This window comes from Vombatus ursinus, unplaced genomic scaffold, assembly GCF_900497805.2.
Source record: "Vombatus ursinus unplaced genomic scaffold, bare-nosed wombat genome assembly UNPS02014802.1, whole genome shotgun sequence".
Classification (NCBI taxonomy): Eukaryota; Metazoa; Chordata; class Mammalia; order Diprotodontia; family Vombatidae; genus Vombatus; species Vombatus ursinus.
This window is the reverse complement of record NW_020954580.1, coordinates 28,293,694-28,317,184: the sequence shown is the minus strand read 5'-3', so window position 1 is coordinate 28,317,184 and position 23,491 is coordinate 28,293,694. Positions and strand designations below refer to the sequence as shown.

At 38.4% G+C, this 23,491-nt stretch overlaps 1 protein-coding gene across 5 annotated transcripts in view; it reads right to left on the bottom strand.

Annotated features, from left to right (window-relative positions):
* ENOX1 (ecto-NOX disulfide-thiol exchanger 1) overlaps nt 1–139 on the bottom strand; it is a 548,229-nt gene extending 548,090 nt beyond the window's left edge. For 3 of the 5 annotated variants that reach the window (XM_027873687.1, XM_027873693.1, XM_027873694.1), the window contains exon 1: nt 71–139. The gene's annotated coding sequence lies outside the window, so the exon portion shown is untranslated. The remainder of the gene's footprint in view (nt 1–70) is intronic. The other 2 variants (XM_027873689.1, XM_027873691.1) reach the window with 1 other exon arrangement.
* Nucleotides 140–23,491: the final 23,352 nt, after the last annotated feature.

Below are 23,491 nucleotides of genomic sequence, written 5' to 3'. Positions count from 1 at the left end.
AGAGAGAGAGAGAGAGAGAGAGAGAGAGAGAGAGAGAGAGAGAGAGAATATATGAGAACTTTACACTTACCTGGCTGACTCTTCTTTCCAGACTCAGTGAAGTATATATCTTAAAGACATCAAATTGATGGTCAATGACCTGCAAAATAGAAGTAAGACGAAGTTAAAACAGTCCTGAAATATTTCATTCAAAGAAAACTCTGTGAACATGTCAAAGGTTTAATTTGATTCATTTCCCACCAGGTCTCCACCATGCTCCAGAAAACCCTTCATCATGGATACTCACTTCAGCCCTGGAATTCACACACCCTAAGAGCCCTTTGCCCCTTAGGTCCCTCCTTCTGATTGGCTTGATCCTCCCAGAGCCTCCATGCAAAGAGGGTGACCAAGTCAGCCATGTCTTCATTTCTCACCAGGTTGTACTCTACCAGACTTCTCCATTGTGCCTTTTCTCTCCCTCCCCCTCAATCTTTTTCAGCTTCCTTTGATGTATTATCTTCCTCTTTAGAATATAAGCCTCTTGAGGGCAGGTACTGTCTTTGGTTTTGCTTGTATTTGTATCCCCTGTGCTTTGCACAGTGCTTGGCAAATAGCAAATATTTAATAAGTGCTTTTGACTGACTGGGTATTGGATATTGTCCTTTCCTATTTATAGTAATTCCTATTGATTGCTTTTGAAAGAATTTATCCAAAAGGTACTAACATTCTAACAGTCATAAAGAGTGAGAGTCCTACAATAAATATAGTGTATCATTTTTTCAACCTTCCCAAGAATAACATACTTATCTCTTCATTGGTAGCAACTACACTAAATAGCACAGTCCCTGTCCTCTCCTGTTCCCCTCCCCAAATTGCACAGGAATTCAAATTAAATTGTGCTGTGAGGTTCAAAAAGATTTAAATCTAAAATAACTCCTCAAGCACAAGGATTACTTTATCTCACTTGTGATGCTATTCCAAAGCAATGGATACCCCATTACCTAAGTGTAGGGAAGATAAGTTAAAACTTTCTGAGGTTTTCAGGATGACATTTTTCGAAATTGTCAGTGAATGTGTTCCATAGACTATCAAGTATGCCTCAAAGTTTTAATAATCATTAGTATCTCAGAGCCAGCTTCAGATCCAGGAAGACATGGGTTCAGGCACATATTGACTGTGTGACCTTGGACAAGTAACATCTCAGGGCTCTAGGTAACTCTAGTCTCACCCTAAATTACAGAGAATATACCAACACGTATGGTTAGTAGAGAATGTTTGCTCATCCAGGCATTCCCTATATCAATGACATCACAGGTCCATTTCCCCAAATCAGAGGTCAGCAGAAACTTTAAGACTATTACTCAGAGGCTGATAGTCAGTGGTAACCCAGCAATTTAAGGAAACACTAAGAATCCCAAAAGGCAGAGTTGAGAGCATTTGGAAACCACACCCAGGAAGGATCAAAGATTATGGAGGCTCTACAACCTCTGTCTTGACTAAAAAGTCTTAGTTATCAAACAAAGCCAATCATTCTTTCTCATACCTATTAGATGCTATGAACATACATTAATAAATCACAGCTAAAATTTCTACTCTGGTTTACAAAGTAGTTTCCATACCACAACTCTGTGCAAAAAATAACATGACCATTACTATTCCCATTTTACAGACAATGAAATTGAGGATGAAAGAGGTTGAACAGTTTTACTAGAAACAGTTGCTTATAAATTCCATTGTTAATTTTATGATTCTTGATGATTTCTTTCTTAGAAATCATCATTTGCAGTCCTTACATATTGGCCAAGGAGTTTGTCTACAAAAGGGAATTTCTCTTTAAAAAGTAATTGGTATACTCCTATCTGTTCAGCATTCTCTCATGTATTTGCTATAAATATGCAAGTCTTAGGACTATTTTTTCCCTTTCAACCAGCTCTCTCTGTTGGCAAGAAGGACTGGCAAACATCAAATGCAGATGGCGCAGGTTCAGAAGTTTAGAGAACACTGCAAGGGGGCATGCTGGACAGAACCAGGGCTTGGCACTTGCTTTTTTTAATCTCACAGAGTGTCATTGTAACTGCAACCAGTCATCCAGGAATCAGAAAGAGAATTCCATTAAACTTAATACAAAAGTTAGTGAAATGTCTTCAGTGAGACACACTGGCTATTTGGCAGGTAAAGCACTGGGAGTAATTGAAGATTTCCCAAGATGACTAGAGGATATGGACCCCCCTCGACACCCACCTCCCTTCTTTCTTTTATACTTAAATGCTTCTTTTCCTTCCTCCTGCCCCCTTCCCTTACTCTTGTGGTGTCTGAATCATTTACCTTCTCCCTTGCCACCTTCCATTTTCCCTATGTTCCAATTCACCATCTTTTTTTTTCCTCTTCTAACCTGTACACTTTTTTTTTACCACCTTATTCATTCTCTCCTTCTTCCCTACTCCCTCTCCTCAAGGAAGAGGTGGGGAGGGAGAGGATCAAAAAGGTATCTTTCTACTTTCTTTTTTCCTTTTGTGACTTTTTCCATTTTATCCATTAATATTCGCACATTTCCATTCCCGACTTCTTTTATTGCTCTTCTTTCCTCCCCAGTGTCAAATCCCTGTTATCAGCACACAGCCAGTCCTTCCTAGCACAGAGTCTAGACGTGATAGAAACAAGGACTGGACTCCTGTACTGTTCAAAGGAAACAGAATATGCCACTGGGAGGTACCAGAATCCTAGCACACTCCCAGAGCAAAGGCAGGGGAAAAAATTTTAGCACTGGGACAATTCAGTTATGTTCAGCTGGTTTTGCTAGGAAAGGTACAAAGATATAAAATGAACTGGAAAAAAGGTTTTATTCTTGGTATTCTTCTTTCCCTGACTGCTTTTTTTTCCAAATAAATCCTACCCTTCGTTAGTCTTATCCCTCATTGTGCAAATACCAAAAACCTTCCCAGAAGGATTGAAATGTGTCTCATTACCAGTACAAGTCTCATGAATGACACATGCAGGAGTTAACAGATTGCTCCCTGACAAAGGAAGACACAATGCAGTGCACAAAAAAATCCCACTTAATACCCCTGACAGGAAGCCTTACACATTACCACTTAATGAATAGATGCAGAATATTAGAATGTTGAAAATCCCAGGTCCTACTTGCTGCATGGAACATGCTTACAACAAATGATACAGCATATGGTGGGACAGGATCATCTCAGACCCTATTTTTTTTCTTGGAAACACAATGGAACAATTTAGTGTCCTTTATAAATTTCAGCCATTTCTTTTTACATCCTGTGGCATATCAGAAAAACTCCACAGACCAAGAACTACTACAATAAAGACAGAAGACTAAATAGATGAAGGAAAATACAGGTCCAAAGTGGTAGCACTTAGACAATTTCTACCACTTTTTATACCTCTTTGCCCAATCACAAAGCTAAGCATAAGTCTCAAATGAGGCAGACAGATACCAAGTCATTCTGAAGGAGAAATATTCTATCAATGAACAAAGAATAATCACCTCACTGCTCTAGGAATATAGTACAATATAATAAACATTTATTAAGCACCTACAATGTACCAGGTACTGTGCTAGGTGCTGAGAAACAAAAAAAAGAAAGACAGTCTGCCCTCAAGGATCTTACAATCTAATGGGGAAAGACAATATAGAATAGGAAGCTAAAAATGGGGCATGATGACAGTAGAGTCAAATCCAAAGACAGGAAATGAAGAGTCAGCTGGGCTTCAAAGCCCTTTTTTAAATAGAGACTTTGGGAAGTGTTTTTGTTCCACCCTCCAGACCTCTAATTAGAAGAATAGAGGCAACTGGGGTTACCAAGGAGGTACAAGGACTAAATCTGATGCAATCTGCATGATGATGAGTTTACTGGGGATGAATGAAGGGGGAAAAGTGAGCAAGTTACAGGCAAACTGACCAGAGGTGAGAACTGACAGCAAAAGAAGAGATAAAGAAGAATTATGTATGTATGTATATCAGACAATAGAACCCCCACATCATAGCAATCTGGAACCATTTAATGTGCAGGCAAATACTCCCTTCAATAAACTTTAAAGCCATCCTATAAAGGCACACTTAGAACAATGATTAACATTCATAATGATTACCCTTACTCATAAATAAATGGTTAAATTACAGTATATTCAGCATAAAAAGGCAGAGAAGATGTACAAAACATTTTAGAAAGATGTCTTTAGTGAGGTGTCCCAGTACTCTGTTCTTAACCCTGTTTTGTTCAACATATTTATCAATGACATAGATGGAAACAGATGTGATGCTTATAAAAACTGTTAAATGAAGGCACTTCAAGAGTTTGGAAACTTTCAGCTATCTAAAACGCTCAACTATCCAGAATAGTTTGTTCTTCAAGGGTGGCAGATACAAAGATTTCCCTGTAGTGCAGTAAATCAATGGATAACACTATTATAAAATATTGTTATTAACTTTAGAGAAAATAAGCATAGAAATAAGCTTTACCTTGGCAAAGACATATCAGGGCTCTCCTTGTTAGGGGGATTCAGCATCTCTTTGAATCATACAACACAATCAGAGATAAATGAAATTGCTAGGAAATAATATGGAGATATTTTAAATCCTGGACATAATTCAATGTTTTTAAAAATGACCAGGAATACACTATTTTTCTAATTTGAATCATGATTTTGGAAAGCTCCTAGGTCTGTGTCTGTTACAGAATTTCCACATCACCATTTCCCAGGTGTCCTGGCATAGCTACATACTAGAAATGTACTATATTGATGAGATAAAATTCCTCCCTAACCTTGACTTTTCTGACACCATGGAAGTAATGAGTAGAGAAGGGTAGCTAAGAGACAACTTTTAAGGAGCTTAGTCTGATTCTTTATCTCATATCACATTCAGCAAGGTATTTAGCAAAATCTCTCATGTGAAAAAAATGGAGATGGGTCTAGATAATGAATCAATATATATTAAATGCTTACTATGTGCTAGGTATTGTCCTATGTGCTGGGGATAGAAAAAGAGGCAAAAGACAGTCCCTGCCTTCAAGGAGATGACAATCTAAAACACTCAAGCTAGCGCTCTCTCTCTCTCTCTCTCTCTCTCTCTCTCTCTCTCTCTCTCTCTCATGTATTGTTGTTGCTCAGAGTCATTGAATCAGTCATACCTGACTCTGTGACCCCTTGGACCATACTGTCCATGAGGTTTTCTTGGCAAAGACACTGGAGTGCTTTGCCATTTCCTTCTCTAGTGGCTCAAGGCAAACAGAGGTTAAGTGACTTACCAGGGTCACACAGCTAGTAAGTGTCTGAAGCCTCATTTGAACTCAGGTCTTTCTGCTAGGTGCAGTGCTCTATCCACTAAGCCAATAGGATATCTCTAGAAGGAGATAAAAAGCAAACTATATGTGGGATAAATAAGGGATAATTAACAGAGGAAAGGCACTGGAATTAAGAGGGGATGGGAAGGGCTTCCCTTAGAAGGTGGGATTTTAGATGGGGCTTAAAAGAAGTCAGGGAAGTCAGTAGCTGGAGTAGGGGGAAGGACAGCGTTCCAGACATGCAGGAATAACAGAATAATTAAGTGGATTCTAAACTGCAATGACCAAAAACATAGAAAAATGGGTAAATTCACATATACATTTGAAGGCACTCTGCATAATTAATGGAGCAATTAACAGGATATATCATTGATGGAGCAATGTGAGCTTAGAGGGTGATCTTTTGAGGAGTCCCTGATTCTGACCCTATTCAGTTCAAAATGTTATCAATCACTAGGGATGACACTGATGGTATGGTTGTTGACTTTGCAAGTGGTACCCAAGCTGGAAGACAGCGATCAATGCACTACACCAAAAAATTAGGTTCTAAAAGTATCTCAAAGGAACTACTATAACACAAAAAAATTTAAAAGGGAGAGATATAAACTCTTGAGTTTGATTAACTTTAATGAACTAGTTTAAAAAGAAAACAAGAAATGAACAAATATGGATGGGATAGATAAGCTAGGTAAGAGCCATACCTCTTCCATATGAAAAAGAGCTAGGAATTTTAGTGGACTGGATCACAGATTTAGAACCAAAATGAAACTTAATTATCTCCTACTCTAATCCCCGTATCTTACAGATGAGGAAACTGAGATCCAAGAAGGGTAAGAAGGTTGCACAGAAAGCAAGATTTTGAGGCTAGATTTGGATCCGTATTCTCTGACCCCAGAGTTGTACTTTCTCTGTACTCTGCTTTAATTCGAGTCAACAAAGCAGTCCACTTCCCCAAAAAGCCAATAACCAGATTAATAAAGGCATAGTGCCCAGAGCAAGGGATATGTCCCAATGTATTCTGCCCTACCCATAACATATCTTGAGCATTGTCTTTAGTTCTGGGCTCCAGAACACTGACAAACTGCCATGCATCTAGAGGGAACCAAGGAACTGGAAACTGTATCATATAAGGATGAGTTGAAGGAAATGAAGGTTGCCATAGAGAAGAGACCATCCAAAAGAGAGAAGCACAATAGTGGTTTTCAAGAATTCAAAGAACTTTAATGTGGAAGGAAGATTAGATTTGTTCTGTTTGACCTAAGTGGGGAAAAGGAAGAACAATGAATGTAAAATGAAGAGGCTGATTTCAGCAGAACAGAAGGGAGGAGACAACAATGCAGAACAATTAAGGTTGTCCAAAGATGGAAAGAGTTGCCTCACAAGGAGGTGAGGTCTTTAAGCAGAGGATAAATGACCACTTAGGTTGGATTAGGTGGCCTTGGGTTCCCTTCCAACCCCGATTCCATGGCTCTATGAAATTTCTGTGACTCAAAGAGTCCGTGTATCCTTTGAAATCATCCCTTAGTCATGTTCAGGATGTTCTTCCTCTCCCCAGCTAACCCCTTAATGAGACAACATGATGTAACAAAAAGAGAGTAGGTCTTGGGAATCAAGAGACCTGAGTTTGAAGATAAGCTCCACCACTCTGTGCTGCAGCTTATTCATCTGTAAAATAAATCATCTGGATTAAATTATCTTTATAACCCCTGATAGACCTCAGTCCCATGATTCTATAGTCCGACTTTTCTTCCTCTGTCACCATACATTAGTCAGTTAAGCTTTCCGGGCCTCAGTTTATTGATTTATATAATGGCAATTTTATCGGTTGTCCCATCCAACTCATAGGGTTGTTAAAAGCATCACATAAACTCACCTGTGTGAAAGGACTTCATGAGCTATAAAGCACTATTATTATTAGATTCACATAGAACTGAGGAAAACAAATTAAACTTAGGGGTATAACCTAGGTTCACGTCTCATCTTTACAACTTGCAAGCTATTTGGCAGTAGACAAATCATTTCTCCTCTCTGAGGCTCAATTTCTTCATCTGTCCAATGAGGATAACAGCCCTTACAAAGCCTACCTCACAGAATTGTTGTAAGCATCAAATGAATAGCCTCTGTAAGATATTTCACAACCATAATCAGCTATAGCAATGTGAGCTATTATTAAGATTATTAAAAGTATTTGATCAGTTCTGTACTTAGGTCAGTCTGTACTTAGTTCCATACTTAGATACACACGGAACCACTGAGGAGGTGTATCTGCATTATGCTAGGGTAAGCTGGAATACCCATACTTCAAGATGTGCCAAGATCTCGTGGGAATACCCAGAGAGCTCTAGAGTTGACCCTTGACCCAGGATAGGCACGCAAATCTATGGCCTGAGAAAGACTGGAACTTCACAGGCCAGTGACTGAAACCAGCACTGAAACCTAGAACTCAGGATTTAGATTAGGTATGTTAAGACTTCGAAAGGAGTAAATTTCTCTACAACAAAAATCCAAAAGAGCACATGTAACTACATGAGCATGTGTATGTGAGTCTAAGAGATAAGAGAGTAGAACCCCGCTGCCCATGGATGGCAATTCCTAGGATCTACACTGCATAGTCTCTAGGTGGAATTCCTAGGGAAGACTGGGTCTGCATTTATTCCTGAGTTTTGCAAGAGCTTTAAAAATAAATTCATGATATTCAATATGCAGTGTTGCAGAAAATGGAATTTACTTTTCTTCATGGTCTAGGAAAAAGTCGAGATCCATTTTTATGTCCTATCTTCCACCATCACTGGATTCAGGATTGATAACTCCCAAAAAAGAAGTCTTCATTGACCTATCAGCAGTTCTAAAGTACTCCAAATTATAAACTGCATTTAGCCTGCTATATTGTCTTTCAACTTAATTACACCTTTAGATACAAATAGGTTTTAATAAAGGTCCCAAATCTACATTAGAAAAAGGAACTTGATCGCCTAAAGGCTACAATTTTGATAGCTTTAAAGACAGTTCCAAAGCAAAACAATAATAAAGTACCCTGCTTCAAACTCAGAACAAAAGACTCAAATGAACCCTCCAACCTCACCATGCTATGACTAAATTTTCTTAATTTTTTTTTTATTGATGAACTGGAAAAAGGGAAGAGAAATATTTCAGATCAATCAATTCCTATGGCTGTCATTCCTGAGACTAGAATGTGCTTCCATACTAACAAGAATCTTTTTTTTTTTATTGTAGGCATGAGAAAACCAGAGAGAGGCCATCTGCATTCATTGATCTTTTGGTCCTCTAAATTACTCTTTGACAGTTTTCCAGACACAGACACTGCTGCTCTAGCTCTGTCATTTCATTCTGATTTCTACATCATTACAATTCATTACCAGGAAGTAGTTTTACATACCATCTGTATTCACTACATAAAGTTCTATAGCAGTATTTTTCAGCTGTGGCATAACTGGTTTCGGGGCCTTGGGGACAGGGAAGAATAGCAGAGAGCAGTCTATCTTTTCCCAGTGCCAGTTCCAAGTACTTTCTCCATCTGTGTTTCCTGAACGAGGGGTTCTTACCTTTTCCAGGCAGCGTCTCAAAACTTCCTCACCATTCAGCTGTGAATTCCATCTTTGGAATTCTCCTAAGATCATCCCACGCTGTGTGCAACAAAGCCCAAAGAGAAAGCAAAGAGTGAACTACCTAACACTATGACCCTTCTACCACCATATTGTGTGTGGGTGTGTATATGTACTGGCCACAACTTTAACAGGATTTCCAAATTCAAACTGGAGATTGAGTAGTCAATACATTTTAGAAAAGAGGAAACACCAAATGTGAAAATGACCCAGGAGGGAAAACAATGAAGCATTTGCTCCCTTGAATGACAGAAATGTACAAATTGAAATAAAGAGGCTGAGCAGCTAATGTTGAGAGAGAGAGAGAGGAAGAGATAGAACTGGGAAACTCCTGGAATTGGCTATTATTTTGCAAGACCATCTTACAAAGGGTTCCTGGTTATAGATACTGTTGGCATGAGGGTAGAGGCAAAAATATGCTAATTACTGATCTGGAGCATCTGAACAAAGTTCTGCCAGATAATAGGACATAACTCTGGGAAAGCCTGCCATAAGAAGTCTGTTTAGGATAAAGCAGAAATAGATGTAGGCATGTGTACTGACTGCAGAGGAAAGTGACCAGTGTTTGAGCAAGGGAAGACGAGAGGGACAGAAAAGAAGGAGGAAGCAAAGGAGCATCTGTTATTCTACAGTGAAAGTATCTTGCAAATAGTTCATAAATACAGTCATTGTTTTCACGATTTTCACAATAAGCTAAATATCTCAGGTATGGAGGTCAAGAGGAGCTATTCCAATGATTAGAAGAGGTTGAATTATATTGGTTTCTTTTAGAGCCAGGGAACCAATGTATGTGCAGTCAATGTAGTGTGGTTTCCATACTAGAGAAGGTTAAAAAAAAAACAAAAACCTGAGGGCTATTTCTCTATTCTCCAGTTTATCAAAGTAGATGAAGTATTTCTTGACAGGCTGGAAGAACTACTCCAAGAAGAAAGCAAAAGGTAAACACAACATCAGGGAGAAGAGGGTAATTGAAACCAGTGGAAGCCCAATGAACTTTTAGAGGTGTTTTACAAGCCTGAGGCTCTTTCCATGAAGGATGGATCTGGAACTTGAGAGGTAGAAGCAACTTTCTGTAGAAAAACAGGTGCTGCCAGGAGCAAATCAACCAATGAACCGACAAGCATTTATTAATCACCTACTGTTTGCCAAGCATTGTGGTAAGCATTAGAGATACAAAGCCATAAGTTACTGCACTCAATGAAATTACATTCTTTCAAGAAACTACATGTCCACATACAAATACATATAAAATCAATACAAGGCAATCTCAGTTGATCAGAAGAAGTCTCATGTAAAAGGCTGGCTCCTGAACCAGAATCTAAGTGAAGAGAGAGTGCATTCCAGGAACAGCAGAAAGCCCGTGCAAAGGAGTGGGGATGGGAGATGGAATGTTATATGTGAGGAATAATAAGAAGTCAAGTTTAGTTAACCATAGAGTACATGAAGGGAATAAGATATAAGAAGCTTAGCAGGGTAGGTTGAAGACAGTTTGTGAGGAGTTTTAAATGCCCGAAAGTTGAAATTGTATTAGGTACTATGGAGCCATTGGGATTTATTGAGGAGCGAAGTGACATGATCAGACCTTAGCTTTAAGAATATCCACATAAGTCAAGGATAAGGACAAAGAAAAGGCTATTAGGAGATCACTGAACACATACACACACACACACACACACACACACACACACGTCATAGAAAATTATCTTTCATGTAGTCAGTGACTTTTCTTCATAGGACGCAAACATAAATTGATCTGATATGCTCAGTTAGGTGGCACGTCTTCTCGGGGATGTCATCCAGGACGTGACAAAGAATAATTCAAGACTTGTGAAACCTGACAACCATTACCCAATTCTGGTAATTCGTGTGAGATTTTATGCTACCACTAGAAGCAACTTAAAAATAATCCCCAGTGATTACAAAGTTTGGGGCAAGCACAGGAAGGACTTCAAAGCACAGGTGGTGTTTTCATTATAGCTGCTGACTGAAGGTTGAATCATTAGAACAGAAAAGAGGAGATGGGAGGTGACAAGCTGACTAATAAGGCAGTGATAAGAGAGCAAAAGTTGGCTTCCTGAACCATAATGTGAGATACAGGAATGATGGGCTCTTGGCCAGGGCTAGAGTACTTCTAACCAGAGCCAGGAAGAATGAATTAGTCAGGAGACTTGCTGATCTCAAGAGGGCTTTCAACTAAAAAAGGGAGTAGGAAGGATGAAAATACCAAGATGCACCTTCTAGGTCAGACAGTAGAGTGAATAGCAAATCTAACGTAGGAAGAATAACTGTGAAGGTGCCCAGTAGTCCTCAGGAAACAATTACCAGGAAGAGAGAGAGAAATAATACTCAAGCTCTCAGCTAACTGTACACCAATGCCCATAGAATGGGTGATAAACAGAGTGAATTAGAGATCTAGAGGACCAATAAACTACAAAGACAGAAGTCCCAATGCAGAGGAAATATACCACAGATACCTCCACAAGATGATGAATTGCCATAACAGATCAAAACGCTGGCAATGAGGTAGGATATATGTGTGATGGAGGCCAATCTCTGCTAAAAGTAGACCACCCAACATTATTATTTGTCTTGCTAATAATGTAATCTTTCAGAGAGAAGACAAATCAGGGAACAAAACAGTTACTCTGGATCTGATTCTAATCAGCAAGGAGAGAAGACTGGTGAAAAGAAAATGACAGTCATTTAGTTAATTATTCATGTCACCTGATCCAGAAAAAAAATAATATCCCAAGCTACTTGAAGAACTTATAAATGCAATTGTTAAACCACTAAATTCAGTTAAATTCAATTCAATTAGCATTTATTAAATACCTAATATGTGCAAGACACTATGCTGGACATACCATGACAAAAATGGAAAAAAAAAGTCACCTAGAGAAGCTTCCATTCTATCGGAGAACTCAACATATAAACAAGTAAATAGAAGACAATTCAAGGTGAGGGTGTATGCTAATGACAAAGAATATCAGGAAGGGTTTCCAGGAGTAGTACCTGAGCTGAGCCTTGGAGAGAGCCAAGGATTCTAAGGGGGATGTGAGAGGAGGGAGTGCATTCCAGGCAAGGTAGGAAGCCTACAGTCTTTCCAAGGACAGGGATAAAGCAGAATGCCAAGTTCAAAGGATAGCAGGTAAGCTAATTTAGCTGCAGTGCAGAACACACAAAAGGGAGTGATATGAAATAAATCTGATGATGTGAAAATAAAGTCAGATGCAGCCAGACTACAAAGGGCTTTAAATGCCAAGTGAGAAGTCTGAATTTAATCCAAGATAGGGACTCACTGAAGACTTCTGAGCAGAGCAATGATATGGTCAGGAAATCGCATCAAGTGAGAGAAGGTTAAAAAAACAGAAACAGGAAAGTTTTGTCCCAATTTGCAAGAGGCAAAAAGCTGGAGTCTTCAAGCTACAGACAGGTAAGAGGGCTTCACATTGATTCTTGGCAAAATTCTAGAATAAATGATTAAACAAATAGTTTGTGAGTACTCAAAGAAAGAGCAATCAGTACAAACCAACATTGATTCATTAAGAACAAGTCACATCAAACCGACCTTTTTCCCTTTTTTTTTTCTTAGTAGAGTTACTACACTGACTTTAGGGGAATGCCACATACACCTACATTTCAAGAAGACATTTGACAACGTCGCTCATGACATTCTCATGGTAAAAATGGACAAAACATGGGCTGGGAGCTAACAAATAATAGATTAAGGTGGATTCTGAATTAAAGTAGAATTATATGGCTATTCTGGAAGGGTGTCTATATTAGTGAACCACAGAGCTCTATTCTTGGCTTTGATTTGTACTTAAAAAAAAATGAAGACACAGGCCGCATGCTTATCAAGTGTGTGTAAGACAAAGTTTGTTGTTGTTCGTCCTTCGTTCTCAAAGAGGACCAACGACATCAGGAGAGCGACATCTTAACTTGCAAGTGAATTGGATTTAAGTGAGGCAGAGTTGTACAGACACATTAGTCCCACTGTCTCCTCCAGAGTCACTGGAGTCCAGGAGCAAGACATAGGTCAGGACAACTGACAATGGCCCAGGATGCAGTGAGAGAACTTGGCCTTTTTAAGCTAAGGTCCTTCCCAGAACTCAGTTTGTCTGAGGCAACACCCATTCAGTAGTTAAAGGCTAGTTGAGAATTGGGGTAAAGATGGCCTACTTTGCCTTCACAAAAGAATCAGTCAGGGTGGGGAAGACCCTCAGTGTTTCTACCTAATACATTGGATGAAGGGAGATCTCAATAGATTGGAACAATGGGATGATTCTAATAAGATGAAATTTAATCACCAACCAACTCAATCATAATCACTTTAATCATGACAAAGCTGTTGTGGGGATCAAATGAAACAATGTATATGAAGAGCTTTGCAAAACTTAAAATACTATGTAAATGTCAGTTTTCATTATCATCATTATTAAAATGTGAAGACATGTACATGGGTTCAAAAAATCACCTGCTCAGATATAGTACAGGAGCAATATGACTAGAAAGCATTTGTGTGACAAAGACAAGGTGAATAAGTCAACAGAAGGAAATGACCTTCAAAAGGTCAACGCAGTCTCCAAACACATGAACAGAAATACAACATATTGGCATAATAAGGGAGACAACAATTCCTTTCTGCTCTGCCCTGGTCAGAGTATAACTGTGATACTTTATCCAGCTCTGCTACCACATTTTAAGGAGGCATTCACAATCTAGAGAGTTTACAGAGAAGGTGATTTGGATGGTCAGGAGGCTTGAAATTATGCCATAAGAAGATCAATGAAATAAATGGATATGATTAGTCTGGTGAAAATAGTACTTAAGGGGAAATGATCACAGTTTTTCCCATTTAGTGTATTTAAAAAAATAAAGATTTTATTGGTATCTTTTGGTTTTGCATTGCCTAAATTTCTCCCAGCATCCTTCACCCACTCACCTCTTCCCAGAGAATTATCCCATCTAAAAAAGACTATTTTAAAGAAAAAAAAAAGAGGAAAATGAGAGGGGAAATTAGCAAACTGATCAGTGCATTGAAAAAGTCTGAAAATACAGGCAATATTTTATCTCTCATCTCTGCAATGGAGCAGGGGGCAGGAGCCTCTATCTTCTATGTCTTTTAGAGTCAATCACTAATTTAACATATGTTAAACATAGACACACCAGTGAGAGATCTGATTGATTTTGCTTGGTCCTAGAAGATAGAAGGAGGACCAATAGGTAGAAATTACTGGGAATAGGTTTTATGATTAATATAAGGGGGGACAAAATCTTTTAAATAACTACAGCAGTCCCAAAGTGGAACAGGATGCTTTAAGATGAAGGGATCAGGACCTGTGTTTTTATCAGTAGAGCAACCTCCTTCTAAGGAAAAAACCCTCTACAAAGTGCAGATTGGCAACTACCCTGTAACTTATAGTCTTAAAGAATTTTCTACAACATCAAAAGAGTAAATAACGCACCCCAAGGTAGGGGTCAGAAGCCAGACTTGAACCAAGTACTTCCTGCCAACAAGGCCCACTCTTTCTCCACTACCACACAATCCTTCCAGGGCCTCCAAGAAGGTTGCTCACATTTAATAATTGTTTACATTTCTGTAGTGTTTTAAGGGTTACATGCTCACAATGACCCTGTAAGGTAGGTAGTACAAACAGCATTATCTCCATTTTACAGCTGAAAAAACCAAGGCATATAATATACACATACATACACATATACATACATGCATACATACATATAGATGTATATATGTGTGTGTGGTATATGTGTGTGTGTGTATGTATAAAGAGAGAGAGAAAGAGAGAGAGAGACTTTCCAGCTAAGAAGTGTCAGACTAAGGACTTCAATTCAGGTTTTCTTACTCAAAGACCAATGCTATTTCTATTGTATCATCGAATCTTGATGTGTATTTTATTTTTCAGGCACTTCATGAAAGGATACCATTTATAAGGGAGAGTTTGGACTGGATGCTTTTGTCCTCTCCAAGGCTAAGATTTCATGAGTCTTTAATTCAAAGATACTACTCAGGGGAACACGGTTCTGTACCTGATCCCTTCAATCCATTCATAAAGTCCTTCCTAACAAAGAAAATTAGGAGAATACCGCCACAAGAGGTCCTAGCAAATTTTCTGAGTTTACAGAGATAAAGTAATTACAGCCTTAGTCTTACAGGAATAAAGCTTCTTTACCATTTTAATGAGAACATTAAATTCAGCATCTCTTGGTTTGCCCACTGCTACAAAGTCTGTTAGAAAAAAAAAAAAGAAAAATTTGGAAAGTATAACCACTAATGAAATCATGGGCCTTCTTGTGCCCCGCAGGACGCAATCAGCCTACAGACAGGAGCTTTTGTTTTTTCTTGCTGTTTTTTTTTTTTTTTTACCATGAGCTAACTTATGATTTTTGATTAAACTACTATTTAAACATTAAAGGAGGGGAGGCATTGGGAGAACCCTCCTTTCTCTCTCCATGCATTAGTCAAATGTGTGAAAATATGTACCCACTTGTTCTTATATCTTTATATCTCACTTGTCTCAATTTCCTTTTTACTTCATACAAAACTTCTGGCACAAAGTTACAATGCATGTGCCACAAAAAAAATGTAAAATCATGCTTTTGGGCTATTTCCCTTTCATCAGCTTCCACCACCTTCTTTCTCTCTTTCAGTGTTACCAGACCCCGTCCAGGCTACCAAACTGTGGCTAGCATAGAGACCTATTAAATACAACACATACAGCCAACAGAGCTGCAAAAGAGGAGAGAAAAGGCTAGATGATCACTAATCCTTGGGGCTGCGACTTGAATTCCTACTCTGTTTCCCAGACCAAGACAGGATCTGAATGAAGTGGAGAGACTCCACCAAGGACCCCCTTTTGCCAGAGAGAAAAGGGAATAGACTTGTATTAACAGAATTAACCAAAAAAAGGAATTTCTCAAATGCAGCCAGATGGTGCATTGGATAGAGTGCTGGCCCTGGAGACAGGAAAACATAAACTCAAATTTGGCCTCAGACTTTGGCTGTGTGACCTTGGACAAGTACCTTAACCTCTCTGGGCCTCAGTTCCCTCATCTGTAAAATGAGCTGGAAAAGGAACTGGCAAACCATTTCTTTGCCAAGAAAATCCCAAATCAGGTCACAAAGAGTCAGGCACAATTGAAACGACTGAACAACAACTTACATACATTAAAATTATGTAGGCTACTTAGGATAGTGGAAAAAGAACTATATATGGCATTAGACAATCTGGCCTTGAACACCAGTTCTGCCATCTATTAGCTGTGTGACCTTGAGCAACTCGATTAACCTCTCTGACCCCAAGTTCTCATTTGTCAAACTGGGGATAATACTTCAACCGCCTACCTCTTATGGTTACTGTAAGGAAAGTGCTTTGTAAAGATTTTAAATGCTACATAAATTTAAGTTATTATTTGGACCTGACTATAACCCTGTGAAATAGTTTATAAGGTTATATTATTATATTGTATTGTAAGGTTATATTACTCTCACTTGACAAAAAAAAAAAAAATGGAACTCAGAGAGGTTAGGTGATCCGTCCCAAGTAACACAGTTACCACGTGGCACAGTTCAGACTTGAACCCAGATTTTCTGACTCCAAGCATTCATAAATATTAATTTTTGTAATTGTGATGACTGAACCACTTACCAGTAACTTTTCAGCAACTCTGCAGAATGGCGTCATTCATTAACTTGTTTAGAGGAGCTGAATGCTTTACTGGACTTCATTTTCCTCTTGAACAACTTTTTGTTATCCTATCCAGACTAGGGATTGGTCTAGTTGACAGGGATGCCAATATAATGGAAATGGGAAAATACTGTTGTCCCAGTATTAAAAAGGCAAAGACAGCTTTCAGAAACTAGAGACTGGCAGGCTTGTGGTTCATTGCTGGCAAGACTCCAGAACAGATGCAACACTGACTGGCTAGCTTTGTCCTTCCCTTAGCATCCTCATTTATTCTTTTTTTTTTTTTCTTTTTTTTTTTTGGTGAGGCTATCCAGGTGAAGTGACTTACCCAGGGTCACACAGCTAGTAAGTATTAAGTGTCTGAGGCTGGATTTGAGCTCAGGTCCTCCTGACTCCAAGGCCAGAGCTCTATTCACTGCGCTACCTAACTGCCCCTAGCATCCTCATATATTCTTCACACCTGGAAAGTACCAATGGTTGAGAATTTATCCTCAGCTCTTACAGCCTCAGGTGACTAATTCTAAGGGAGATGCTTAACACACTGCCATGTTGGGGCTTTTATAACCAAGAGATGGGACTACCTTTTGACACCTTTGCTAGAGAAGACTTCTGGGGAAAAAAATAAAGAATTCTGGGGAGAGACAAGCATGGACAGTGCAGTATGCCAAGGAGAAATAGTCTGGCCTCAAAGCTAAGGGAATCTCCATCTCTTTCTCTCTATCCCACCAAACTGGTCATCTGTGGGCCAGAGCTGTTGACCTTAGGAAATGCCAGTACCACGGCCACACTAACAGGACACTTGTCACAGGAGGCCTATAGAGCAATACTATCTTCCAGGTTTATAACCTTGTCATTATTCTCGACTTCCCATTCTCCCTCATTCCACATATCCAATCAGCTGCCAGATATCTGACATCTCTAATATCTCTATTCACATGGCTACTCACACCCTCATTATCTCTCCTCTTGATTATTGCAGGCCTCCCAATTGGTCACCCCGCCTCTGGTTTCTCCCCACTTCAATCCATCTACTACACAACTACCAAAGTCATTGCTTCCCTACTAAATTAACTTTAGTGACTCCCTATTACCACTAGGATAAAACATAACTTTGTTTTCCTTTTAAAGTCCTTCACAACCTAGACCTAACTTTTTTTTCCAGCCTTACTGGACATTACTGCCCCTCCCATGCTTCACAATTCAACCAAACTGGCCAGCTCTCTATCCTTCACACTTGACACACCATCTCCTATCTTTTTGCCTTTGTTTTGGTCATCCCTCATGTTGCAATGCATTCCTTCCTTCCTTCTGCCTCACAGAATCCCTCTTTTCCTTCAAGATAGAGCTCAAGCACCATCTTCTACATAAAGACTTTCCTGATCTCCACCCCCACCTCCAACAGCTAGTGGGTTATCTCCCAAACTACCTGGAATTGAATTACTTTGTAATTATTTAAATATATTTTCTTTATATTTATTCTGTATACACATCTATGTTGTCTCTCCCATTCAAATATAAGCTCCTTACAAGGAGGGATTATCCCATTTATTATATTTGTATTCCCAGGGCCTAACCCAATGCCTGACATTTAACAGGTGCTTAGTAAGTTCTTGTTGGTTGATGGATTTGGTCCTCTCCAAGGAGGACCAGTGAACCATCCTTCCTTTTTAGCTGCTACTTCTTTTTATTTAACTTCATTCATAAGGAAAATGTCAATTTTGATATAATTCAGTTCCTTCAAAAGTGTGTTGATTCATTGATTAATAGAGTCATAGACTTGTACCTGGAAGGAATCTCAGTGATATCCTGTTTCATAGTCTTCATTTTTTTTAAAAAAATCACATAACCCAATAATCAAAAAGAGTAAGCACTCCAATGTATTTATATCTATTTGTAAATTATAAACATGTACTAATAAATTGTGTATATTACAAAAAATATACAAAAAACCAAATTGAATAAATATGAAATATTTAAATGATTTTTTCATGTATCAATGGTACAAAAACCTCTTTGACAATGTAATTGAATATGTTTCACCATTTTTAAAAATTCAGTGGTCTGATTCTACAATTTATTCTGCTGCCTGGTCTTAATGACTGTCAAGAGCTGAAGAAGATCACTCATAAAGATATTTAGAGCCCAACAGAAGAAGTGAATCATTGTCTGTATTTATTAAATCATGCTACTCATTTTTTTCCAAACTCATTTATCAAACTTTTTTGATAAAATTCAGGTAATAAATTTTCATCTTCCCCAATGTCAATCAATTGTTCTTGTAAACTAGTCAGAAAGCATTGCACATATATAATAATAATAATATATATTTGTATATGTATACATATGTGTCTCTGTGTATGTATTGTGTGTATTATATGTGTAATATATATATACACATACAAGAATAATTTACAAGAATAATTGATTAACATTGGGGAAGATGAATATATATATATATACACATATATATCTTTTTAAACTAATGAGTTTAAAACGCACAGAAACTAGTGTTTGGGGGTAATTTCTAAACCAGTTAGAAAATTATATTTCCATGTTTTTAAAGCATAGAGACATGGGAATTTTTACAGTTGACACATCACTTTAGAGAACAAAGCTTAGTTTTTTAATGCCTCACTAATCATAATGGCTTAGTATTATCACTAGCTAATTTCTCAAGTTTCAATGCACACATAGGGTGAGGCTCATCACTGATGACAGTGGATAAAAATCCATATATTAAATTATCTTGATCACTTCAATTTGGGGAGGCCAGCTTCTCAGCTCTGATTTAATCACCTTTGCTTTTACCATGCTGAATGAGTAACAGAGAGTCTGCTTATGAGGGCATAAGAAAAGTGTTGGCCATTTTCTTGTTTGGTTGGGTTCACATTATTAGCAGTACCTTCAATCCACAGTTTGGTTTTGTTTGCTTTGTTTTGTCTTTGCAGGATTTTTCTCAGACTCCTTGTCCATTTTGTGAGAATTAGTTCGCTTAAAACTAGATCAAGGGTAGGGAACCTGTGGCCTCCAGGCCACATGTGGTCTTCTAAATCCTTGACTTTTGACTGAGTCCAAGTTTTACAGAATAAATCCTTTTATTAAGGGGATTTGTTCTATGAAGTTTGGATTCAAAAGGCCCCACTTGAGAACCTAGAGTGCCACATGTGGCCTGGAGGCTGCAGGTTCCCCACACCTAAACTAGATAAAACAACTTTTAAGGCCATTTAACTGGGCACATGTAAACAGCAATAGACTAAAAAGAAGTGAATGAAGAAGAGGTTTGATGTCAACCCCTCCACTCTGTGGAAATCTGAATCTTCCCGCAGTAGGACTCAACTACCATATATGATGTGGACATCTGAAAAAGAGACTGAGAGCACTTATGTCTAACAACACGATAACTATTAGTAAATCTTAATTTATTTCTCTCTTTTAAAAAATAAACAAAATAGAAGTTCTAATATTGTGTTCCCACATCCCAGTAGACTATCTTGTGTACCCTCTGTGTAGTACGTATCTGATTTTAGTGACAACTGATCCTTTATTTTATGGGGGAGGAAACCTCAGTCTAAGGAAGTGAAAGGTCAAACAAACCAAAGCTCTCATAGAAAGTTAGTATTAAAGTTATAATGAGGACCTGGGTCTCTTTCTATCAGACTTGCCTAATTACAACTGTATCTAAATCTAAAATCCCCTAAAAAGTAATGGAGGAGCATTATTTACTGTAATAGCAAACCTTTCTGTCAGGTAATAGGTTGCTGCTGTTTTTTTTCCCATTGTTATTTTACTTCAACTCTCATCCTGAATATTACTCAAACAACCAATAAATGTGTGGGAGGCAAAATTAGAAATCAGAAACACTAAGCACAACCTTAGGTACAAAAAAATCAAGTATTAAAGTATAGTACAATATAATGTGAATGTTAAGCAGCAACTGTAATCACATCTCATAGCAGTGCCTCTGTTACACAAAGAAAACTCCATGCCCTTTCATTCTGAATGGGTAACTCAAATGGGTCCTGCTTACAATCCTGATAAGCTCGCTGCATGAGTCGGAGTTGTGACCTCTCACTTTACAATACTTTACCTGGAATTCTTTATGTATTTTTAGATTTTTCAATAGCAAGAAAAGCATTTGCCAAAAAAGAGGGGCTTCAGGAGAAGGTGAAAAATGAGGCATTGCTATTTAATTAAATGCAACAAAGATTTATTAACCAGCTACTGGTTCAGAACACTGAAGTGGGAGTTGGGGAAATAGAGAGTTTATTCCCAATCTCACAGAGTTTATAGTCTAAGCTAAGACTTCACAAATCCTCCTTATAGAGACTTTAAAAACAAAATTACATTAAACGATTTTAATCTATCACTAAAAATATGTGACAATATCCAGGTCATATTTAATGAGCATAAATATTTGGAAGAGGAAGCAGAATTAATCAGAGGCATGGTCCTAATGATCTAGATTTTACACTAGGTATACAATTTAAGACACAGAGGGCAGTTAATGCAATCAATCAATCACTCAATCTATCAATCAATAAGCCTTTACTAAGTAAAATATTTGTCAGACACAATATTAAATGCTGGAGATACAAGCAAAAAAATGTCAGACAGTCCTGCCCTCAAAGAGCTTACATTCTATTGGTGAATACAAAGTTTTCCTAGATAAGTAGAAACAGGAAATGTTTGCAAAGTAAATACAGTGATAGAGGCAGGGCAGAGCAGAGCACTAACAACTGGAAAAATCATGAAAGACTTCTTGAAGGAAGTAGCTCTAGGACTGAACCTTGAATCCAAGAGAGCAACGTAAGGAAAGAGAGCAAAAAGGCAGGATGGAACATCATATAAGGGGAGAAAGAAATAGGCCACTTTGGCTATAGCATAGAGTATGTAATGGAGAGTAAATTGTAACCAGCCTGCAAAGATGGGATGGAGCCAGATTGTGAAGGGCTTGAAATAGCAAACAAAGGTTTTTGTATTTAATCCCAAGGGTAATGGTTGCCGTCGTTCAGCCATTTTCAGTTGTGTCCAGATCTTCATGACCCCATTTGGAATTCTTGGCAGAGATCCTGGAGTGGTTTGCCATTTCCTTCTCTAGTTCATCTTACAGATGAGGAAACTGAGGCAAACTGGGTTAAGTGACTTGCCCAAGGTCACACAGCTAGTAAGTGTCCTAGGCCAGATCTGAACTCAGGAGGAGGGGTCTTCCCAACTCCAGGTCTGGCACTGTATCAGCTGTGCTACCTAGCTGACCCAAGGGCAATGGAGAACCACTGAAACTTACTGAGTGACCTGGTCAGACCTGAGCTTTAGGAATATCATTTTGGCACTTGTTTGGAGAATGGATTATAGATGGGGAAAGGCTGGATTCCAAATCCATTTTGCAAGGATGGCTTCACCCCTAGATCATTTGGAAGTCTGAAGAAATTGGAAGAGAAACAACATATTGTCCAGTAAGTGAAAATGACTTCAGTCTGCCTACCTATGTGCTCCTGTGAGACCTTCCTCTGTTAATCCTGCCTACATTTGATCATTTGCTTATTGATTTTATTTTTCCTCTCATTTTCTTCTTCCCCTCCTCCATTCCACTTCAAAACACTCTCCTTATAAAGAGCTGATATGGGCTAATTCCATCCCTACTAAGCAACACTAGATGACTTTCTAATTATGGTTACTCCCCAAAGACCTCTACACTCATATTCACATCAAAAACTAGTGCTTCAATTCCATAAGCCCAATGGATTCCACAAAGAGATGCCATTGACACACAGACCAGGAGATGATTGTGCTTCTGGTTGAACACCCCCTGAGAATTTTGCATTAATACTTTCCAAAAACTCTACCACAGACAATTATATTGAGTTGAATTTCACAAATGTTCATTGCACACTACTATGTTCAAGGCATCGCACCAGGTACTGAGAACATATTAAGTTGAAATAAGACACAGAAGCTACCCTCAAAGAGTTTACAAGCTAGTAGGGATTACTAATGCATAGATATGACCATCAGAACATATCATCTGAGAGTAACACACCTACACACACACACACACACACACATACATAGTAAAATTTCAAGGAACTTAAAACAAGTGCTATGAGAAATTAGAGGAAGGAGAAATCATTTCTAATATAATCTATGACCCTGTGATGTTTTTTAAAACTCCATACTTCTTGGCACAGGACTATGTTCCAAACGGCTAAGGTTGCTGGAAAGCTGACTGCAAGATAAGTGGGGTCTTACAGTCTATAATGATGCTTAAGTACAACTCTGTCACTCTGACAGGAGCTAGTGGCAGGATAGATAGAAGACTGGACTTGGAGTCTGGGAAGAACTGAGTTCAATTCTATCCTCACAAATATACTAGCTGTACCCTAGGAAAGTCACTTAATGGCTGTCTGCCTCAGTTTCCTCATTGGTAAAATGGGGATAATAATAGCACCTACCTCCCAGGGTTATTGTTTTGCAAACCTGAAGTGCTATATATATGTTAGCTATTGACATTGAAACCCAATAACAAGAATGTTAGTCTTATACCCAAACAATAATTATTGCAAGATTCTACTATAACATAATAAAAAGACCTGGGTTTTCTCATTCTGTTGTTCTGGCTCCTTACAGTAAGAAACATTGACCTTGAAATGTAAACATATTGATCCTTATTTTTGCTATGTCAAATATTCATAATTAGTGAAAGCCTTGTACATCTTAAATACCAGGCAGCTGCTGCCAGGCAGATAAAATCTATGAGGTTAAAAAAAGAAAGCCCTCCTCTAATTAAATTCAACTCCGCCCCTGATCCCTTCCTTCTATTCCCTGTTATTTCCTCAAATAACCACTGGTTTACATATGTAATCTACCAGCTGAATTT